We start from the raw sequence: 24,761 nt of genomic DNA, 5'->3' as shown, positions 1-24,761 counted from the left end.
ATATAGACCATGTTATTCTGTCCTGATAGGGTAATGTAGACCATGTTATTCTGTCCTGATAGGGTAATATAGACCATGTTATTCTGTCCTGATAGGGTAATATAGACCATGTTATTCTGTCCTGATAGGGTAATATAGAACATGTTATTCTGTCCTGATAGGGTAATATAGACCATGTTATTCTGTCCTGATAGGGTAATATAGACCATGTTATTCTGTCCTGATAGGGTAATATAGACCATGTTATTCTGTCCTGATAGGGTAATATAGACCATGTTATTCTGTCCTGATAGGGTAATATAGACCATGTTATTCTGTCCTGATAGGGTAATATAGACCATGTTATTCTGTCCTGATAGGGTAATATAGACCATGTTATTCTGTCCTGATAGGGTAATATAGACCATGTTATTCTGTCCTGATAGGGTAATATAGAACATGTTATTCTGTCCTGATAGGGTAATATAGACCATGTTATTCTGTCCTGATAGGGTAATATAGACCATGTTATTCTGTCCTGATAGGGTAATATAGACCATGTTATTCTGTCCTGATAGGGTAATATAGAACATGTTATTCTGTCCTGATAGGGTAATATAGACCATGTTATTCTGTCCTGATAGGGTAATATAGACCATGTTATTCTGTCCTGATAGGGTAATATAGACCATGTTATTCTGTCCTGATAGGGTAATATAGACCATGTTATTCTGTCCTGATAGGGTAATATAGACCATGCTATTCTGTCCTGATAGGGTAATATAGACCATGTTATTCTGTCCTGATAGGGTAATATAGACCATGCTATTCTGTTGAATAAGCTGTCCTGATAGGGTAATATAGACCATGTTATTCTGTCCTGATAGGGTAATATAGACCATGTTATTCTGTCCTGATAGGGTAATATAGACCATGTTATTCTGTCCTGATAGGGTAATATAGACCATGTTATTCTGTTGAATAAGCTGTCCTGATAGGATAGTGTAGACCATGTTATTATGTTGAATAAGGCCTAGCCAATGGCTGACTTAGCTAGCTAGATTTATCTCCCCAGTGACCACCAAAGAAAATCCTGATTGGTTATTTTTTCTCTTCAGTGTTAACGCTTTCCTTTTTAACAAAAAACTGAAGAATCAGAACATCATTGAAAATGATCATATAATAATTATTTTTAATTGTATTTTATAAATCCTTAGCCTTTCCCTGAAAGCGGGAAAGGCCCTCATTGTTCGCCACTGTGTTTCAGTTAGTAATAATTTGTAGAGCGGCTCTATTTGCCTTCAGAATGCTTTTTTTTCTTCTCAACATTCTGAACGTCTAAATAATTAATGTTGTTCTGAAATATGAACACAGAAACACGGAACATTTTGAACTCTTTATTATGGTAGCGATTTGACAAAATTACAATCATGGTCCTGAATTGGACTCACATTTTTCGGGTCTCGACTCGGTCTCGGACCACTCGCCCCCCTCCCACCTCGGTCTTGAGTTGGTCTCGAACTCAACACTGATTAGTCTTTTAATGACAGATAGTACAAAATATATCCATAATTGTGCACATTTTCCATAATTTTCGCCATAATTATTCATTTTCAAAGTAAACAGGATGGGACTCTTATCCTAAAGGATTCCAAAAACCTGTGACCCGGACGTACTTAGGTCTTCTTGCCTGCTTCGCAGCGGTCAACAAAGCTATTCTTTCAACCACCTCAGTAGCTTGATAGCCAACAATAAACCGAAACATTGACGGTCATAGGCCATTTTTGTGAACATTAACTAATCTTAGTGTTTTAAACACGCGTCTGTTTACGTATCTACTGGTTAAGTTTGACCTAATTTGCTCAATACATTTGCAAACCTGTTAAGATTGATACTGAGCCTAGCACTAGGATAGTCGCTAATGCTAAATAGCTAGCTAATATCTCCGACCATGAGCTCATTAAATTATTCCCCCTCTGCTAAGAAGAGGAGGTTTGTTGCACGGACACCGAAGCTCTGGGGCTGAACATTGTCGTGAAAGAAGAAGATGAGGGTGTTACAGTGAAAGGAGATGAAGGACGTTTTCAGAATTAAAAAGGAGGATGTTACAGTGAAAGAAGAGAAAGAACATTTTGGGCCAGAAGAGGGAATAGAGGCTGTCATCGTGGAAGAAGAGGAAGTAGAAGCTTTCAGAATGAAAAAGGAGGAAGAGGAAGATATCACATTGAAAAAAGAGGAGGATGATGTTACAGTGAAAGAAGAGAAAGAACAATATGGAGTGAAAGAGGAAGAGGGGATAGAGGCTTTCACAGTGGAAGAGGAGGAGGTAGAAGCTTTCAGAATTAAAAAGGAGGAAGAGGAGGCTGTCACAGTGGAAGAGGAGGAGGTAGAAGCTTTCAGAATTAAAAAGGAGGAAGAGGAGGCTGTCACAGTGGAAGAGGAGGAGGTAGAAGCTTCGATAATGAAAAGGGAGGAAGAGGAAGATATCACATTGAAAAAAGAGGAGGAGGATGTTATACTGAAAGAAGAGAGAGAACATTTTGGAGTGAAAGAGGAAGAGGATGCTATCTCAATAAAAGAGGAGAAGGAAGACGTTTTGGGAGTGAAAGAGGATGATGAGGAGGAGGAAGAAGAAGAAGGAGGGGAGGAGGAGGAGGAGACAGAAGATCTGATTAACACCAGTGAGTATTGTCTTAAAAACAGGGGCACAAACTATGCAGTTGTTGAACTGTGTGGTTTTTAAGGGGCGTTCTATTGACGTTCTACACATGAATGTTGTTCTTTACTGAAGGATTCTGCGATTGGTCCTTGCGGTTTTTAAAACCGTTAAACTAGTGATATATCGGCCTAGCCATTCTTTCTTGGAGAATATAAACTGGGAGGTTGGAGCCCTGAATGCTGATTGGCTGAAAGCTGTGGTATACCATGGGTATGACAAAACATACATTTTACTGCTCTAATTATGTTGGTAACCAGTTTATAATAGCAATAAGGCAACTCGGGTGTTTGTGGTATATGGCCAATTTTTCCACGGCTAAGGGCTGTATCCAGGCACTCCGCGTTGCGTCGTGCTTAAGAACAGCCCACAGCCGTGGAATATTGGCCACACCCCCCCAGGGCCTTATTGTTTAAATATAGCCTCATTTATAAATGCCCCACGAGCTTTAGTTCAACTGTCACAGTTTCCCATCAGAACCAATACTATAGGTAAGTTGTACATTAAGCCCACACAAATCTAAATGTAGACATTTCTAACGTATACAGTCCTAATGTTCCTGAAAAGAAAGTGGAGCTAAAATTAAAGATGAATTGTTCGTGTTTAGTTTTATAAATAAAATATGTGAAATGTCCAGACTGGGTTTAATAGCCAAACCCATTAAATAATACATTTTAAAATATAATCAATAAAAAATAAATTCCAATTGTTAAAAACAGACATTTTGTTATGTGATCTTGAATGATAATCACCGGCCCCTGAAGTTACTGAAATCATTTATTACTATTCGTATGGAAGTAGCACTCATCACAAGGGGTGTCCAATCACATCCGCAGAGATCAATTTGAGACCAGGCTTTTGTTCTTGTCAACCAGTTACATACCCGATTCAACTTATAAACCAATCATAGACTTCAATCAAGACTTGATTCGTTGTTACTGATTGGTTAGAACAAAAATCTACTACCGCACGGCCCTCTGTGGAACAGAACCACCACACCGGCCCTCTGTGGAACAGAACCACCACACTGACCCTCTGTGGATAAGAACCACCACACTGGCCCTCTGTGGAACAGAACCACCACACTGGCCCTCTGTGGAACAGAACCACCACACCGGCCCTCTGTGGAACAGAACCACCACACTGACCCTCTGTGGAACAGAAACCACCACACCGGCCCTCTGTGGAACAGAACCACCACACTGACCCTCTGTGGATAAGAACCACCACACGGCCCTCTGTGGAACAGAACCACCACACCGGCCCTCTGTGGATAAGAACCACCACACCGGCCCTCTGTGGATAAGAACCACCACACCGGCCCTCTGTGGATAAGAACCACCACACGGGGCCTCTGTGAACAGAACCGCCACACTGGCCCTCTGTGGAACAGAACCACCACACCGGCCCTCTGTGGAACAGAACCCACCACACAGGCCCCTCTGTGGAACAGAACCACCACACCGGCCCTCTGTGGAACAGAACACCACACCGGCCCTCTGTGGATAAGAACCACCACACCGGCCCTCTGTGGAACAGAACCACCACACCGGCCCTCTGTGGAACTGAAAATCTCATATCAGAGAGCTCTGTGAAGTTGTTCCATATGAAGGGTGCAAAAAAAACTAAAATCATCTTTTTACCAACTCTGTTGAGACCGAAGGAGCCCCCAGGGTTATCCAACTCTGTTGAGACCCCCAGGGTTATCCAACTCTGTTGAGACCGAAGGAGCCCCCAGGGTTATCCAAGCCTGAGACCAGGTTCGGTCATTTTGTTAGTCTAAATGTAATTCATGATGATAGATACATAGGAAGTTTCTACATGAGTGCTTTGTAGATAACACAAGAAAATGCTCTCTTTGCATACAAAGAGGCCCAACCCACTTTTTGATATGAAACACAATGGTGAGATCTAGAACCATCAGCAGTAATAAACCTAAGGGCCTGTCGTGCCAAATAATGTCCCCCGGCCAAATAGCGTCCCCCTCTACGTCACAATGGGATTCGATAAACTATTAGCGTCCGTTGCTATATCAACGGTTGTGATGACGTAATGATTAGAATTTTGGAGATCATTGCAGCCTAAATTATGGTAACGGTTTTCTATAGGTGAAGGAGAGTCAGACCAAAATGCGGCGTGGCTTTTACGATCCATGTTTAATGAAACAAAATACACACGAATCAAATACAAAACAATAAACGAAAACCGAAACAGCCTAATACTGGTGCTAAGTAACACAGAGACAGGAACAAGGACAATCACCCACAAAACCCAACACCAAACAGGCTACCCTAAATATGGTTCCCAATCAGAGACAATGACGAACACCTGCCTCTGATTGAGAACCATATCAGGCCAAACATAGAACTAGACAAACTAGACATGTAACATAGAATGCCCACTCAACTCACACCCTGACCAACCAAAACATAGAAACATACAAAGCAAACATGGTCAGGGTGTGACATTATGTTAGTTTCATCATCGCTATGCAAACAAGGCTGATTTCCGCTACAATTTTGCTGTTTATTAAACAAGTTTAGTTTAGCTAAAAAATGAAAACATTAATTCAAGCTATTTTTTGGGCACGTTGTTAACATTACAACATGAAGTCCATGTCTTAAACGTGCTACGTTTCGTAAATGGCAAAGAGAACGTGTCATCTGCTTGACACATTAAAGTCACTTACCTTACAGACCAGGAAGTCAGGGAGAGGAGAGAGAGGATGAGGAGAGGGGATGTGGAGTCATCTGCTGACACATTAAGTCACTTACCTTACAGACCAGGAAGTCAGGGAGAGGAGAGAGAGGATGAGGAGAGAGGGGATGAGGAAAGAGAGGATGAGGAGAGAGGGGATTGAGGAAGAGATGGGATGAGGAGTCATCTGCTTGACACATTAAAGTCACTTACCTTACAGACCAGGAAGTCAGGAGAGGAGAGAGAGGATGAGGAGAGAGGGGATGTGGAGTCATCTGCTTGACACATTAAAGTCACTTACCTTACAGACCAGGAAGTCAGCTAATTTCCACTCCATTTCATATGCAAATCCATTTAATTCACACACTGGCTTGTATGGCTGTGATGTTTTTAATTTAACCTGCCCTTCCCTCATCTACACTGAAATAATATCATTTCAACAGTCTATTATGATCTCACATAGCTCAGATACGTCTCTGTTGTAGGTCCCTGGACTAGTCAGGATACCTTAGAGCTCACAGTAATGAACACCTTGTGGAACAGCTGTGAAAACCAACCTGACATTATTTAAGATTTGAATACATAAACTTTGGTGGTTTTTGGTACTGTCATTAATTTATTTTCACAGATTTTTTTGTTGTTGTTGTGCACTTACATGGCAATCATAGACTAAAATACTGATTTCTGGAGTGTGGAATTCTGCCTGTCACTTGTTCTCAGAAAGGGGGACTTGAAGAGGGAGACAGAAAAGTCCAGACATTGCTGCTCTCTCTTTTGTTCTGAGTGTTTGCGGTGCTAGTAGTTTTTAGTTCATCTGTGTATCTCTCATAGTATGTGGCCAGTATGATACAGCAAGAAAACTTTCTCGGCAGATAATGACATCAGCAGTAGCTGTGTATAACAATGCAAGGCTTATTTCACAGTAAAATAAGATAACATCTATGTATAACAATGCAAGGCTTATTTCACAGTAAAATAAGATAACATCTATGTATAACAATGCAAGGCTTATTTCACAGTAAAATAAGATAACATCTATGTATAACAATGCAAGGCTTATTTCACAGTAAAATAAGCCAACCATTTAAGCTGAGATCTATTATCTTGTTGAGGTTCACCAAGTTATGTTGCTACTGTATACAGTGGGGCAAAAAAGTATTTAGTCAGCCACCAATTGTGCAAGTTCTCCCACTTAAAAAGATGAGAGAGGCCTGTAATTTTCATTATAGGTACACTTCAACTATGACAGACAAAATGAGGAAAGAAAATCCAGAAAATCACATTGTAGGATTTTTTATGAATTTATTTGCAAATTATGGTGGAAAATAAGTATTTTTGACAAACTGACATGCATGGGTCTAAACTATGTAGCAGTGAATTGGTTTAGGTCTTATATGACCAACAGAACACAAGTATGTAATATTGGTGATGTCAGAGGCCAGATAAATATTTTATGGAATACCGCAGGGATCCGTTTTAGGGCCTCTCTTATTTCTTATATACGTTAATGATATGCCAGATACAGTAATGAGTACATGTATGTCAGTTTCATCAAGGAGAATGTCATTGGTCCACAGTGTCAAAAGCTTTCTGCGAGTCTAACGTGACCATACCTGTATAGTTCCCCCTTCTCACTTTCCTGCTTGATGTGGTCAAAAAAAAAGGTGGATAAGGCAAGTCATCCGTGAATCCGGAATGAAGCCAGACTGGAGTTCATAAAGAAGTTTTATCCCTCAAGTTGATTACAAAAACAAATCTCTCAACAACTTTGGATGAGGTGCCGAGGATTGACACAGGCCTGTAGTTTCCTACATGCTCTTCTTGTGGAGTGGAACCGCCCCGGGGCTGTTTTGGATGAGGTGCCGAGGATTGACACAGGCCTGTAGTTTCCTACATGCTCTTCTTGTGGAGTGGAACCGCCCCGGGGCTGTTTTGGATGAGGTGCCGAGGATTGACACAGGCCTGTAGTTTCCTACATGCTCTTCTTGTGGAGTGGAACCGCCCCTGGGCTGTTTTGAGATCCTTGGGAAATGTACCACTACTAATAGAAAGGTTTACAAATATGTGTTATCCTTTTAGCAGTGACATATGAACCTTGCAGGAAGGTTATCCAGTCCAGTTGCTTTTGTTGGTGCTCTTTAAGCATTGTAGATTGTTAACTTGGTCCTGTTATCATGCACAACTCAAACATACCTTTGCTATGGTAAAAGTTGGTAAAAAGTTGGTAATGAAAGACTGGTCATAGTGTCCAGAGAAGGTCGGTAACTTCTTAACCAGAGATGAGGCTATAGTGGTTAAAAAAATATTTAAATAATTTGTAACCTTTGCCTGGTCATAACATAAAACAGACCTAAGGGGTTTTTACCTTGTCCAGAGTTTCTGGGCCAATGTCCTTTACATCAGCCTCAAACTGTGGAAGAGTTTCTGGGCCAATGTCCTTTACATCAGCCTCAAACTGTGGAAGAGTTTCTGGGCCAATGTCCTTTACATCAGCCTCAAACTGTGGAAGAGTCTCTGGGCCAATGTCCTTTACATCAGCCTCAAACTGTGGAAGAGTTTCTGGGCCAATGTCCTTTACATCAGCCTCAAACTGTGGAAGAGTTTCTGGGCCAATGTCCTTTACATCAGCCTCAAACTGTGGAAGAGTTTCTGGGCCAATGTCCTTTACATCAGCCTCAAACTGTGGAAGAGTTTCTGGGCCAATGTCCTTTACATCAGCCTCAAACTGTGGAAGAGTTTCTGGGCCAATGTCCTTTACATCAGCCTCAAACTGTGGAAGAGTTTCTGGGCCAATGTCCTTTACATCAGCCTCAAACTGTGGAAGAGTTTCTGAGCCAATGTCCTTTACATCAGCCTCAAACTGTGGAAGAGTTTCTGGGCCAATGTCCTTTACATCAGCCTCAAACTGTGGAAGAGTTTAAGTTGTCATTAACGGCATCTATATAGTGTTTGGATTTGGCCTTATCCATTTTGTATCTTCCTGGTTTCTACAGTTAATATAACCGTCATCATCTTGTTGTAGATTTTGTCCTTCTGAATCTGGCCAGGTAGCGATCCCTTTTTTCCTTATGAGGTCTAAGATCTCGGGAAGTGATCCATTTCTCCTTGACCGCTGTTTGATTCTGAATTTGTTTCGTAGAGTGCAGAGAGATACAGATCTTTAGAAAAAGATACCAAGCTTAAATCGACATCGTCACAGTTTAGTACATGGAATCCAAAATTCCAAGGACCTCTACAAAACGTTATTTTGAGTATTGTGTCATAGACAGTACCTTCATGTTTTCATTATCTGCCTTTAGTAGTAGTTTGGATGTCTTACAGATACCAAGCTTAAATCGACATCGTCACAGTTTAGTACATGAGACCAATCCAAAATTCCAAGGACCTCTACAAAACGTTCTTTTGAGTATTGTGTCATAGACAGTACCTTCATGTTTTCATTACCTGCCTTTAGTTTGGATGTCTTACGGGTACAGCAGTTTACCATATGATCACTAAAACCAAATACTTAAGACTCCTCTGACTGACAGACGTTCTCTTGATCTGATACAAATTCAGTTGATTTACAGTCAATACACACCCGGGTTGGTTCAACAATCAGTTGTTTTAGTCCAAATAACTGTTACTGTAATTTAATGATGCCAATGTGTTTACATTAATTGAATTCCCTTAATCTATTTTGTGAGAATTTGTAAGGTTCTTGTTTGCATAAAATAGACGGAGACCAGTCTTATCAATAATAGGTAACAGAATTTATTCTCGGAGCGCGCTGCCACGTTACCACGAGCAACAGTTTATATACAATAACATGACGTCATTTCATTACTTCTAAAAATGAATCCCGACCGGTTCAAAGGGAACTTTAAAAGTTCATTCTAAGTTTATTCTGACCCCCCTAGCACAGGACACACAACATAACTGAATTCACTTTTGACCCCCCAACATTATCGATCACCACTTAGTTGACAGTTCTAATTAACAGAAAACCTAGGAATGCACTCACTGCCTTATCTAAAACACCCCAGAGCTCAGTTTCGTCGGTTCAACCACAGGTTAACGACCTTATCTGTTTACTTAATCCACAACCCATTTCTTTCTTCCTAGTTGGAATGGTGTTCATTAACTTTAATTACTCCTTGTCCGTGTCACACGATCCCTTCTTATGAACTCATATTGTTAATCAGATATAATAAAACAGAGTATAAGTTTACTTAGTTACAGTTCTATTTAAAATGAGAATATTGTTTATTCATTTATTCATAATATTCCTAACAATAACTGATTTAAAATTATACAGGGCATTTACTAGTGTACTTTTCCTGGGTGGTAACTGCACATTTTGTATTGAAATCGGCAAGCAGAATACCTTTCGATCACAGCAATTCGATTCCAGTAAATGATTCTGCTTAGAAGGCCGATAGCACAGACCAACAAGTACAGGACGACATTTAGGAAGAAGTATATCTACTGGTGCAACCTCAAGACCATCCATTGTCAGATCTGAACGACAGTTAAAATACACATCATTCCTATTTTTTTTTTTTAAACAAACAAAAAAACGACACATGCCGCCACTGTTTTTGGTTTCGGGTCAATTCTATAAACGCTATAACCCGGTAGCTCAACCTCATCATCCCCAATTGTCCCATCGAGTCATGTCTCAGTCACAGTAACTACTGCAGCCCGGGTGTTAGAAGCGAGGGTTTTAATTCCTCTAATGTCGGCAGCAGGCTCAGTGCGTTCACATGGATAGAATGAAGTCCTCTCCGAGTCATGTCTCAGTCACAGTAACTACTGCAGCCCGGGTGTTAGAAGCGAGGGGTTTTAATTCCTCTAATGTCGGCAGCAGGCTCAGTGCGTTCACATGGATAGAAGGAAGTCCTCTCCGAGTCATGTCTCAGTCACAGTAACTACTGCAGCCCGGGTGTTAGAAGCGAGGGGTTTTAATTCCTCTAATGTCGGCAGCAGGCTCAGTGCGTTCACATGGATAGAAGGAAGTCCTCTCCGATTGAAACAGTCAAACAGGCCATTTTCTGTGCCCGCTACTGATACATCGACTCTCTCATCTTGATTACACTCATCATCATCCCCGCTTGTGTCCGGCATCCTAATGTTTGGCACCGCATTTACCCAGCGTACGTTGCAAACAAGCAAAATGTTACTTTTGAGACTTTACAGCTTCGTCACGTGACAAGGGGTTGATATCGCCACACTTTATGTAAATAAACAAATCACAAATGTCACAAGCCTCCGCTATTGAATTCTTCCTTACGGTCTTACCACAGTTTGGGCATCGTTGTTTAGCTTTGTGGTGTTTGGGACAGGACAGGGGGGGGGGTTGTACATCGCCACAGACTAGCAGGCTGAAGGTAACAAGCATCTTGTTGTTAACACCTGGTCTCAGCGGCGCTGTTTCCTGTCTACATTCCCTGAGCGGCTCGGCTGTTCCCGTAGGAAAGGTGATATCAGGTAAAGTTGTTCACGGCCGAAGTTCACAATATGGAAGGGAAGGTTTCCATCCACATCTTCCTGTGTAGGTGGAACATCTGGGATCATCGCCATGTTTGAATTGTAGAATAAATCAGAAACGCCAAACTAATGGCTAGAGCCATAATAGATCAATATAATAGGGAACGGGAGTCTGGGATTATCGCCTGTTTGAATTGTAGAATAAATCAATGCCAAACTAATGGCTAGAGCCATAATAGATCAATATAATAACGGAACGGGAGTTTGGGATCATCGCCTGTAGAATAAATCCGAAACGGCTAGAGCCATAATATTTTTTTCATTTTATTTACCTTTATTTAACTAGGCAAGTCAGTTAAGAACACATTTTTATTTTCAATGACGGCCTAGGAACAGGGGCAGAACGACAGATTTGTCACCTCGGGGATTTAATCTTGCAACCTTTCGGTTACAAGTCCAACACTCTAACCACTAGGCTACCTGCCGCCCCCAATAGATCAATATAATAACAAGATGCAATCATTTAGCTGTTAGTGAGAAGAGCGGAAATGTATAATTATTGTAAATGTGGAAACGAATTGGTCCAAGAAAGGCAAAAGCTTTCTCAGCGTTACCACAAACAAAAAATGAAAGGGGAAGGAAGTAGATCTATTATCTTGTTGTGGTTCACCAAGTTATGTCGCTACTGTAATAATGACTGACATGTGGTACGGCTGTTAGCGTGACAATCCCATCTGTTTAATTAGCAGGAAATAGTCATTACCCAAGTGAAAGGGGAAGGAAGTAGATCTATTATCAACACAGTCACATCTTCGTTTTTACATGAAGTATTATCACTTTATCTGACAAGGTACTAAACATATTGGGGAAATGTGTTTATCTTGAGAGTCAAGACCTCAACACAAGTTTTTTCTTTTTTCAGCTTTTGAAATTGTCAATGAGTGGAAACTTACACAACTGTCAATAACTAAATAATGTGATTGGCTTAGAATTTAAAACTGGTACGGATACAACCACCACATGAACTGGTTGAAACAGGAAATATAATTAAAAACTGGTATGGATACAACCACCACATTAACTGGATACAACCACCACATTAACTGGATACAACCACCACATTAACTGGATACAACCACCACATTAACTGGTTGAAACAGGAAATAGAATTTAAAACTGGTATGGATACAACCACCACATGAACTGGTTGAAATAGGAAATATAATTAAAACTGGTACGGATACAACCACCACATTAACTGGTTGAAACAGGAAATAGAATTAAAAACTGGTACGGATACAACCACCACATTAACTGGTTGAAACAGGGAAATAGCAGAAAATGTTAATAATTTGTAGTTATTTATTTGCATCCAAAGTTAGAAGTGTGATTAATAGTTACACTTTTACCCTGAGCTTGTTTTTCCTCCATTATTTGTAAATAATGTAGGCCTAATTGTAAACAAAGACTTATTCGCTCAACATGGTTACAACTATAATTTTGCATCCATAGCGCTGTCAATGAATTTGAGTGGTTATGTTTCTCTAACCCCCATCCCTCAGCTTTATACCAAAACTGTGGCAGGATGTTGTTTGAACTGCAGATTGCCCCTTGAGATCTAGTAGACCTGATCTAGTCTATTACATGTGTCCTATACTGACTAGTCTATTTATCCATTAGGTCTAATACATGTATCCTATACTGACTAGTCTATTTATCTATTAGGTCTAATACATGTATCCTATACTGACTAGTCTATTTATCTATTAGGTCTAATACATGTATCCTATACTGACTAGTCTATTTATCCATTAGGTCTAATACATGTATCCTATACTGACTAGTCTATTACATGTATCCTATACTGACTAGTCTATTACATGTGTCCTATACTGACTAGTCTAGTTATCTATTAGGTCTAATACATGTATCCTATACTGACTAGTCTATTACATGTGTCCTATACTGACTAGTCTAGTTATCTATTAGGTCTAATACATGTATCCTATACTGACTAGTCTGTTACATGTGTCCTATACTGACAAGTCTAGTTATCTATTAGGTCTAATACATGTATCCTATACTGACTAGTCTATTTATCCATTAGGTCTAATACATGTATCCTATACTGACTAGTCTGTTACATGTGTCCTATACTGACAAGTCTAGTTATCTATTAGGTCTAATACATGTATCCTATACTGACTAGTCTATTTATCCATTAGGTCTATTACATGTATCCTATACTGACTAGTCTAATACATGTATCCTATACTGACTAGTCTAATACATGTATTCTATACTGACTAGTCTATTTATCCATCAGGTCTAATACATGTATCCTATACTGACTAGTCTAGTTATCTATTAGGTCTAATACATGTATCCTATACTGACTAGTCTGTTACATGTGTCCTATACTGACAAGTCTAGTTATCTATTAGGTCTAATACATGTATCCTATACTGACTGGTCTATTTATCCATTAGGTCTAATACATGTATCCTATACTGACTAGTCTATTACATGTATCCTATACTGACTAGTCTATTACATGTATTCTATACTGACTAGTCTATTACATGTATCCTATACTGACTAGTCTATTTATCCATCAGGTCTAATACATGTATTCTATACTGACTAGTCTAATTATCTATTAGGTCTAATACATGTATCCTATACTGACTAGTCTATTACATGTATCCTATACTGACTAGTCTATTACATGTATCCTATACTGACTAGTCTAATACATGTATCCTATACTGACTAGTCTATTTATCCATTAGGTCTAATACATTATGTATACTATACTGAATAGTCTATTACATGTATCCTATACTGACTAGTCTATTTATCATTAGGTCTAATACATGTATCCTATACTGACTAGTCTATTTATCATTAGGTCTAATACATGTATCCTATACTGACTAGTCTATACATGTATCCTATACTGACTAGTCTATTACATGTATCCTATACTGACTAGTCTATTACATGTATCCTATACTGACTAGTCTATTACATGTATCCTATACTGACTAGTCTAGTACATGTATCCTATACTGACTAGTCTATTACATGTATACCTATACTGACTAGTCTAATACATGTATCCTATACTGACTAGTCTATTTATCCATTGCTCTTTTATTGAGGGATCTAGTCTAGATTAAACCTCATAGGTAGACAGTTTTACCATGTGGAGGTTTCATTCAGGTCTCTCTGTTTAACCAAATACTCTGTCTTTGACAGGAGAGAGAACAGACTCTCATTCTGAAAGCGGGACGAGTCCTTCAGAAGAACCTGACCCAGAGACATCCAAACCAGCAAGAGCACACCACTGCTCCCAGTGTGGGAAGAGATTTATCCGGTTAGGGCACCTGAAAGAACATATGAAAACACATACAGGGGAGAAGCCTTATCACTGCTCCCAGTGTGGAAAGGGTTTTGGACAGTCAGGGCATCTAAAGGTGCATGAAAGAAGACACACTGGAGAGAAGCCATATCAATGCTCCCAGTGTGAAAAGAAATGTTTCTCACCAGGGGACCTGAAGTCACATGAGAGAACACACACACAGTCTTTAGAGAGGCCTTTCCAATGCGCTCAGTGTGGAAAGAGATTTATCCAGTCATCGCATCTGAAAGAGCATGAAAGAATACACACAGGAGAGAAACCGTATCAATGCTCTCAGTGTGGAAAAGGTTTTAGATACTCAGGGCATTTAAAAGTGCATGAACGAACACACACTGGAGAGAAGCCGTATCAATGCTCCCAGTGTCAAAAGGGTTTTTCTCACCAGGGGACCTGAGAAAACATGAGAGAACACATTTAGTAGATAGGCCTTTCAGTGCTCTCAATGTGGAAAGAGATTTATGCAGTCATCACATCTGAAGAAACACAAGAGAATACACACAGGCGAACAACCATTCCAATGCTCTCATTGTGGAAAAAGTTTTACCCGTTTAGGGAACTTGAAAACGCATGAGATGACACACACGGGAGAGAAGCCTTTCCACTGCTCCTTCTGTGGAAAACGTTTTACCCATTTAGGGAACCTGAAAATGCATGAGATGACACACACAGGAAATAAGCCTTATCACTGCTCCCAGTGTGGAAAAGGTTTTGGACACTCAGGGCATCTAAAAGTGCATGAAAGAACACACACTGGAGAGAAGCCATATCAATGCTCCCAATGTGAAAGTAAATTTTTCTCATCAGGGGACTTGAAATCACACGAGAGAACACACACTGTAGAGAGGCCTTTCCAATGCTCTCAGTGTGGAAAGAGTTTTACCCGGTTAGGGAATCTGAATATGCATTTGAGAACACACACAGGGGAGAAGCCATACCACTGTTCAGACTGTGGAAAGAGATTTATCCAGCTAGGGGACCTGAAATCACATGAGCGGACACACACAGGAGATAAGCCTTTCCAATGCTCTCAGTGTGGAAAAAGTTTTGCCTGGTTAGGGAACTTGAAAATGCATGAGAGAATACACACAGGAGAGAAGCCTTTCCACTGCTCCTTGTGTGGAAAGAGTTTTACCTTTTAGGGACACTGAAAAAGCATGAGATGACACATACAGGAGAGAAGCCTTTCCAATGCTCCCAATGTGGAAAGAGTTTTACCCAGTTAGTGAATCTGAAAAGGCATGAAGGAACACACACAGGATAGAATCCTTTCCAGTGTTCTCAGTGTGGAAAGACATTTTCCCAGTCAGAGGACATGAAAATCACATAAGCGAATAGAGGCTGTGTTCTGACTTATAGTTTTGACAAACTTTTTGTGGTTTGGTTTATTTATAAATAGAATTGTAAGAAAAAAAATAGGCTTACTTTTGTTCTTAGTTAATTTTTCTCTCAAAACATGTTCACATCTAAAATTAGAATAGATTTTGCATGTATTTGATTTTCATTATGAATTGTTGTTGATAAATATAAACCCTTAAGTTTCATTATATGATTTGGATATTGTTATTTAAAAAATTAAAAATGTAATTAATCATTCATGTGTTTTTCTTGATTCTGATCTTAAACCTCTGGAATTTAGTCGCTGTGTTTTTCATTGAGTTCATTTGTGTAGTAGTTATTATTAAGCTGTGTGATGTATATTAGATGACGTTCTGATAACATTGATAAGTTGTTGACATGATAAAACACCTCAATGTCCATCAGTACTCTTCCATCAGATAAAACACAGGTGCTGATTTGTAAAAATGATTTGATTATTTCAACATTTAACTGAATAAAAGTAAACTGATATTTTTTTTAAACTGTGTGGATGTTAATTTTATACACCTATATCTATGTATTGTTACACCATGTAGGAGCAGTATAGACCTAGTCTGTTCATTATATACATCTACATGATATATTGTGACACCATGTAGGAGCAGAATAGACCTAGTCTGTTCATTATATACATCTACATGATGTATTGTTACGTTCCTTATATACAGAGCATTTGGAAAGTATTCAGACCCCTTGAATTTTTTCCCACATTTTGTTACGTCACAGCCTTATTCGAAAATGTATGAAATCGTTCCCCCCCCCCCAATCTGCAAACAATACCTCAAAATGACAAACGCAAAAAACTGGTTTTGTAAAATGCTTTTGCAAATGTATTAAAAATAAACAACTGAAATATTCAGAATGAGTAAGTGTGTTTGTTTGACTGATATTGTCAGTATTCAGAATGAGTAAGTGTGTCTGTTTGACTGATATTGTCAGTATTCAGAATGAGTAAGTGTGTCTGTTTGACTGATATTGTCAGTATTCAGAATGAGTAAGTGTGTCTGTTTGACTGATATTGTCAGTATTCAGAATGAGTGAGTGTGTCTGTTTGACTGATATTGTCAGTATTCAGAATGAGTGAGTGTGTCTGTTTGACTGATATTGTCAGTATTCAGAATGAGTAAGTGTGTCTGTTTGACTGATATTGTCAGTATTCAGAATGAGTAAGTGTGTCTGTTTGACTGATATTGTCAGTATTCAGAATGAGTAAGTGTGTCTGTTTGACTGATATTGTCAGTATTCAGAATGAGTAAGTGTGTCTGTTTGACTGATATTGTCAGTATTCAGAATGAGTAAGTGTGTCTGTTTGACTGATATTGTCAGTATTCAGAATGAGTAAGTGTGTCTGTTTGACTGATATTGTCAGTATTCAGAATGAGTAAGTGTGTCTGTTTGACTGATATTGTCAGTATTCAGAATGAGTAAGTGTGTCTGTTTGACTGATATTGTCAGTATTCAGAATGAGTAAGTGTGTCTGTTTGACTGATATTGTCAGTATTCAGAATGAGTAAGTGTGTCTGTTTGACTGATATTGTCAGTATTCAGAATGAGTAAGTGTGTCTGTTTGACTGATATTGTCAGTATTCAGAATGAGTAAGTGTGTCTGTTTGACTGATATTGTCAGTATTCAGAATGAGTGAGTGTGTCTGTTTGACTGATATTGTCAGTATTCAGAATGAGTAAGTGTGTCTGTTTGACTGATATTGTCAGTATTCAGAATGAGTAAGTGTGTCTGTTTGACTGATATTGTCAGTATTCAGAATGAGTAAGTGTGTCTGTTTGACTGATATTGTCAGTATTCAGAATGAGTAAGTGTGTCTGTTTGACTGATATTGTCAGTATTCAGAATGAGTAAGTGTGTCTGTTTGACTGATATTGTCAGTATTCAGAATGAGTAAGTGTGTCTGTTTGACTGATATTGTCAGTATTCAGAATGAGTAAGTGTGTCTGTGTTGACTGATATTGTCAGTATTCAGAATGAGTAAGTGTGTCTGTTTGACTGATATTGTCAGTATTCAGAATGAGTAAGTGTGTCTGTTTGACTGATATTGTCAGTATTCAGAATGAGTAAGTGTGTCTGTTTGACTGATATTGTCAGTATTCAGAATGAGTAAGTGTGTCTGTTTGACTGATATTGTCAGTATTCAGAATGAGTAAGTGTGTCTGTTTGACTGATATTGTCAGTATTCAGAATGAGTAAGTGTGTCTGTTTGACTGATATTGTCAGTATTCAGAATGAGTAAGTGTGTCTGTTTGACTGATATTGTCAGTATTCAGAATGAGTAAGTGTGTCTGTTTGACTGATATTGTCAGTATTCAGAATGAGTAAGTGTGTCTGTTTGACTGATATTGTCAGTATTCAGAATGAGTAAGTGTGTCTGTTTGACTGATATTGTCAGTATTCAGAATGAGTAAGTGTGTCTGTTTGACTGATATTGTCAGTATTCAGAATGAGTAAGTGTGTCTGTTTGACTGATATTGTCAGTATTCAGAATGAGTAAGTGTCGTTTGACTGATATTGTCAGTATTCAGAATGAGTAAGTGTGTCTGTTTGACTGATATTGTCAGTATTCAGAATGAGTAAGTGTGTCTGTTTGACTGATATTGTCAGTATTCAGAATGAGTAAGTGTGTCTGTTTGACTGATATTGTCAGTATTCAGAATGAGTAAGTGTGTCTGTTTGACTGATATTGTCAGTATTCAGAATGAGTAAGTGTGTCTGTTTGACTGATATTGTCAGTATTCAGAATGAGTAAGTGTGTCTGTTTGACTGATATTGTCAGTATTCAGAATGAGTAAGTGTGTCTGTTTGACTGATATTGTCAGTATTCAGAATGAGTAAGTGTGTTGTTTGACTGATATTGTCAGTATTCAGAATGAGTAAGTGTGTCTGTTTGACTGATATTGTCAGTATTCAGAATGAGTAAGTGTGTCTGTTTGACTGATATTGTCAGTATTCAGAATGAGTAAGTGTGTTTGTTTGACTGATATTGTCAGTATTCAGAATGAGTAAGTGTGTCTGTTTGATGATATTGTCAGTATTCAGAATGAGTAAGTGTGTCTGTTTGACTGATATTGTCAGTATTCAGAATGAGTAAGTGTGTCTGTTTGACTGATATTGTCAGTATTCAGAATGAGTAAGTGTGTCTGTTTGACTGATATTGTCAGTATTCAGAATGAGTAAGTGTGTCTGTTTGACTGATATTGTCAGTATTCAGAATGAGTAAGTGTGTCTGTTTGACTGATATTGTCAGTATTCAGAATGAGTAAGTGTGTCTGTTTGACTGATATTGTCAGTATTCAGAATGAGTAAGTGTGTCTGTTTGACTGATATTGTGTATTGGTTATTCAGTACTGTGTTGAAGCATCTTTGGCAGCGATTACAGCCTCAAATCTTCTTGGATATGACGCTACAAGCTTGGCACACCTGTATTTCTGGAGTTTCTCCCATTCTTCTCTGCAGATCCTCTCAAGCTCCGTCAGTGTGGATGGGGAGCGTTGCTGCACAGCTATTTTCAGGGCTCTCCAGAGATGTTTGATCGGGTTCAAGTCCGGGCTCTGGCTGGGCCACTCAAGGACATTCAGAGACTTGTCCCGAAGCCACTCCTGCGTTCTCTTGGCTGTGTGGTTAGGGTCATTGTCCTGGAAGGTGAAACTTTGCCCCAGTCTGAGGTCCTGGAGCAGGTTTTCATTAAGGATATCTCTGTAATTTGCTCTGTTCGTCTTTGCCTCGATCCTGACTAGTCTCACAGTCCCTGCCGCTGAAAAACATCCCCACAGCATGATGCTGCCACCACCATGCTTCACCGTAGGGATGGTGCCAGGTTTCCATGTTGACTTTTGGTATTCAATCAAATTTCAATCAAATTTATTTTATATAGCCCTTCGTACATCAGCTGATATCTCAAAGTGCTGTACAGAAACCCAGCCTGAAACCCCAAACAGCAAGCAATGCAGGTGAAGAAGCACGGCAGAGAGCAGAGAATTTTGTTTCTCATGGTGAGAGTCCTTTAGGTGTTATTATTTTTACATTTTAAATGTTACTTTAATTTAACTAGGCAAGTCAGTTTATGTTTATTTTCAATGACGGCCTACCGGGGAACAGTGGGTTAAATGCCTTGTTCAGGGGCAGAACGACAGATTTTTACCTTGTCGGTTCAGGGATTCGATCTTGCAACCTTTCGGTTACTAGTCCAACGCTCTAACCACTAGGCTACCCTGCCGCTCCATCACTAAGATATGTACATAACGTGTTATAACAGCATCCATCACATGGTTATAAACATGACATAATAAATGTCTTAGTCAGCAACTCTTGACAGCTTGGTGAAATCTCTCCAGGCGTTTATAACCATCATTAAAGATAGATGGATGGAACACAACATGATATCCAACCAGGAGATAAGAGTAAGGACCCTTTTGGAAAACTCCAAGTGGGCTGTCATGTACCTTTTCCTGAGGAGTCGCTTCTGTCTGGCCACTCTACTACAAAAATGCCTGATTGGTGGAGTGCTGCAGAGATGGTTGTCCTTCTTGGAAGGTTCTCCCATCTCCACAGAGGAACTCTGGAGCTCTGTCAGAGTGACCATCACCTCCATGGTGATAATGAGGGATGTTGACCATAAACAAATGAACACAAAAGAAGTCCCTAATTGCTACAACCAAAAACAACAGTGTGTCTGTGTGGAGAGAGTCTCCTCGGTGTATGGGGGGGGGGGGGGGGGTGTATTTATCCCCGGGAAACACCCGAGCCCAGGTGTGTCCCATTTTGCTGATGAGAGACAAGGTGACCGGGGGGATTTGAGCGGGCTGCCTCCTCGCTGGTTACTATGTTGCAATATCAATATTCTCAGAACCACTATGTTGATACAATGTTTCAATATTCTCAGAACCACTATGACACAATGTTTCAATATTCTCAGAACCACTATGACACAATGTTTCAATATTCTCAGAACCACTATGTTGACACAATGTTTCAATATTCTCAGAACCACTATGACACAATGTTTCAATATTCTCAGAACCACTATGTTGACACAATGTTTCAATATTCTCAGAGCCACTATGACACAATGTTTCAATATTCTCAGAACCACTATGTTGACACAATGTTTCAATATTCTCAGAACCACTATGACACAATGTTTCAATATTCTCAGAACCACTATGACACAATGTTTCAATATTCTCAGAACCACTATGTTGACACAATGTTTCAATATTCTCAGAACCACTATGACACAATGTGTCAATATTCTCAGAGCCACTATGACACAATGTTTCAATATTCTCAGAACCACTATGACACAATGTTTCAATATTCTCAGAACCACTATGTTGACACAATGTTTCAATATTCTCAGAACCACTGACACAATGTTTCAATATTCTCAGAGCCACTATGACACAATGTTTCAATATTCTCAGAACCACTATGACATAATGTTTCAATATTCTCAGAACCACTATGACACAATGTTTCAATATTCTCAGAGCCACTATGAAACAATGTTTCAATATTCTCAGAGCCACTATGACACAATGTTTCAATATTCTCAGAGCCACTATGACACAATGTTTCAATATTCTCAGAGCCACTATGTTGACACAATGTTTCAATATTCTCAGAACCACTATGACATAATGTTTCAATATTCTCAGAGCCACTATGTTGACATAATGTTTCAATATTCTCAGAACCACTATGTTGACACAATGTTTCAATATTCTCAGAACCACTATGTTGACATAATGTTTCAATATTCTCAGAACCACTATGACATAATGTTTCAATATTCTCAGAGCCACTATGACACAATGTTTCAATATACTCAGAACCACTATGTTGACACAATGTTTCAATATTCTCAGAACCACTATGTTGATACAATGTTTCAATATTCTCAGAACCACTATGACACAATGTTTCAATATTCTCAGAACCACTATGTTGATACAATGTTTCAATATTCTCAGAACCACTATGACACAATGTTTCAATATTCTCAGAACCACTATGTTGACACAATGTTTCAATATTCTCAGAACCACTATGACACAATGTTTCAATATTCTCAGAACCATTATGACACAATGCTTCAATATTCTCAGAACCACTATGTTGATACAATGTTTCAATATTCTCAGAACCACTATGTTGACACAATGTTTCAATATTCTCAGAACCACTATGTTGATACAATGTTTCAATATTCTCAGAACCACTATGACACAATGTTTCAATATTCTCAGAACCACTATGTTGACACAATGTTTCAATATTCTCAGAACCACTATGACACAATGTTTCAATATTCTCAGAACCATTATGACACAATGCTTCAATATTCTCAGAACCACTATGTTGACACAATGTTTCAATATTCTCAGAACCACTATGACACAATGTTTCAATATTCTCAGAGCTACTATGTTGATACTATTTTGAACTGGAGTAAATGCTGCACTTAGTAACAATGACCAACACAATTGCAGTTAAACTTGAATACATTAGCCTACCATGACTATATCCATGTGTTGTCACTATCATGTATCCTACCATGACTATATCCAACCCAGCTCCATGTGTTGCCACTATCATGTATCCTACCATTACTATATCCAACCCAGCTCCATGTGTTGCCACTATCATGTATCCTACCATGACTATATCCAACAAACTCAGGAAACAGCTGTCACTATCCCTAGATAATGCAGTAATGAGAGAAATGTAATAGAATATTTAGGGTCCTATCAAATCTGATTAGAATTGTTTTGCCTAATTTTGTTTTCACATGTTGTTTTTTGGAGGTTTCTGATTTGTCCCAGTTTTTCTGGTTTTCACTATCTCAAAATCACACTTATCAGAAAAACAACAATACTTAAACCACATCAGGAGACCACTTTTGAAGTCTGAGAAAAATCTAAGAAATTTTCATTTTTGGTTGTAGATACCCTTTAATTCAAGTGGCACCAGCAAGAGCCTTGCTTGGTAAGTGGTGTCTCTGTAGCACACATCTGGGGCTCCACGCAAGATCTCACCCCGTGGGGTCAAATTGATCCCAAGAACGGTGAGCAAAAATCCCAGAACCACACGGGGGGACCTAGTGAATGACCTGCAGAGAGCTGGGACCAAAGTAACAAAGCCTACCATCAGTAACACACTACGCCGCCAGGGACTCAAATCCTGCAGTGCCAGACCCCCCTGCTTAAGCCAGTACATGTCCAGGCCTGTCTGAAGTTTGCTAGAGAGCATTTGGATGATCCAGAAGAAGATTGGGAGAATGTCATATGGTCAGATGAAACCAAAATATACATTTTTGGTAAAAACTCAACTCGTAGTGTTTGGAAGACAAAGAATGCTGCGTTGCATCCAAAGAACACCATACCTACTGTGAAGCATGGGGGTGGAAACATCATGCTTTGGGGCTGTTTTTCTGCAAAGGGACCAGGACGACGAATGAAAGGAAAAGAATGAATGGGGCCATGTATCGTGAGATTTTGAGTGAAAACCTCCTTCCATCAGCAAGGGCATTGAAGATGAAACGGGTTTGGGTCTTTCAGCATGACAATGATCCCAAACACACCGCCCGGGCAACGAAGGAGTGGCTTCGTAAGAAGCATTTCAAGGTCCTGGAGTGGCCTAGCCAGTCTCCAGATCTCAACACCATAGACAATCTTTGGAGGGAGTTGAAAGTCTGTGTTGCCCAGCAACAGCACCAAAACATCACTGCTCTAGAGGAGATCTGCATGGAGGAATGGGCCAAAATACCAGCAACAGTGTGTGAAAACCTTGTGAAGACTTACAGAAAACGTTTGACCTCTGTCATTGCCAACAAAGGGTATATAACAAAGTATTGAGATAAACTTTTGTTATTGACCAAATACTTATTTTCCACCATAATTTGCAAATAAATTCATAAAAAATCCTACAATGTGATTTTCTGGATTTCTTTTCTAATTTTGTCTGTCATAGTTGAAGTGTACTTATGATGAAAATTACAGGCCTCTCTCATCTTTTTAAGTGGGAGAACTTGCACAATTGGTGGCTGACTAAATACTTTTTTGCCCCACTGTGCAAGAACACACACATACATGTAATAGTGCCAGACATGCACCCAAACATATACAGTTGGCATTGCTGTTATGGTTTTTGTTGTCCTTGATATATTTTGTTTTTAATATATATAATTTTTTTGCATTGTTGTTTGCTGTTTTCTTCTGTCTTTTTCTTTTTTCTCTTTCTCTTGGTTGTTGGTGCATTGTGGGGGTTCTTGGGGAATGGAATTAATTGTTAATTATTATTTTTTATTATTTATTATTCTTTTGGGGGGGGGATTGTGGGAGGGGTCTCGGATGGTTGAGGGACAGCTATTGGGGCACTGTGGGGGGGGATCTTGGAGGGTTCAGGTTCACGTTTTTTTGGCCTGGTGGTAGATCAGTCAACATGCCCCTTGAGCAGGGCATTGACCCTGGATGCTTCTGTGTGTCGCTCTGAATGGGAGTCTGTTGGATGACTGGTGTGATGTAGTTGCTGATCGGCTTCACTGCAAGTATATTGTATGTTTCGGATATTCAATAATAATAAAAAATCGAACAAAATAAATAAATAAATAATGAAATCTGAAATGTCTTGAGTCAATAAGTATTCAACTCCTTTGTTATGGCAAGGAGCCTAAAGCCTAAATAAGTTCGGGAGTAATCATTTGCTTAACAAGTCACATAATAAATTGCATGGACTCACTGTGTGCAATAATAGTGTTTAACATGATTTTTGAATGACTACCTCATCTCCGTACCCCACACATACAATTATCTGTAAGGTCCCTCAGTCAAGGAGTGAATTTACATCACAGATTCAACCAATACCTCACAAAGAAGGACACCTATTGGTAGAGAGGAAAAAAAACAAAAAACATCTGAGATTGAATGTCCCTTTGAGGTGAAGTTATTAATTGCACTTTGGAGGGTGTATCAATACACCCAGTCACTACAAAAGATACAGACGTCCTTCCTAACTCAGTTGCTGGAGAGGAAGGAAACCGCTCAGGGATTTCACCATGAGGCCAATGGTGACTTTAAAACTTTGTATCT

The 24,761-nt window shown here is 39.2% G+C and overlaps 1 protein-coding gene and 1 pseudogene across 1 annotated transcript in view; one reads left to right on the top strand and one right to left on the bottom strand.

Annotated features, from left to right (window-relative positions):
* LOC110494908 (zinc finger protein 721) overlaps positions 1-24,761 on the bottom strand; it is a 317,665-nt gene that overhangs the window by 86,811 nt on the left and 206,093 nt on the right. The gene's annotated exons all lie outside the window — the stretch shown is intronic.
* LOC118940014 lies at positions 14,725-15,722 on the top strand (annotated as a pseudogene).

The sequence above is a fragment of the Oncorhynchus mykiss genome, chromosome 17 (assembly GCF_013265735.2).
Source record: "Oncorhynchus mykiss isolate Arlee chromosome 17, USDA_OmykA_1.1, whole genome shotgun sequence".
In the NCBI taxonomy this organism is placed as follows: domain Eukaryota; kingdom Metazoa; phylum Chordata; class Actinopteri; order Salmoniformes; family Salmonidae; genus Oncorhynchus; species Oncorhynchus mykiss.
Note: the sequence above shows the minus strand (reverse complement) of the source record. Positions and strands in the feature narration are given on the sequence as shown.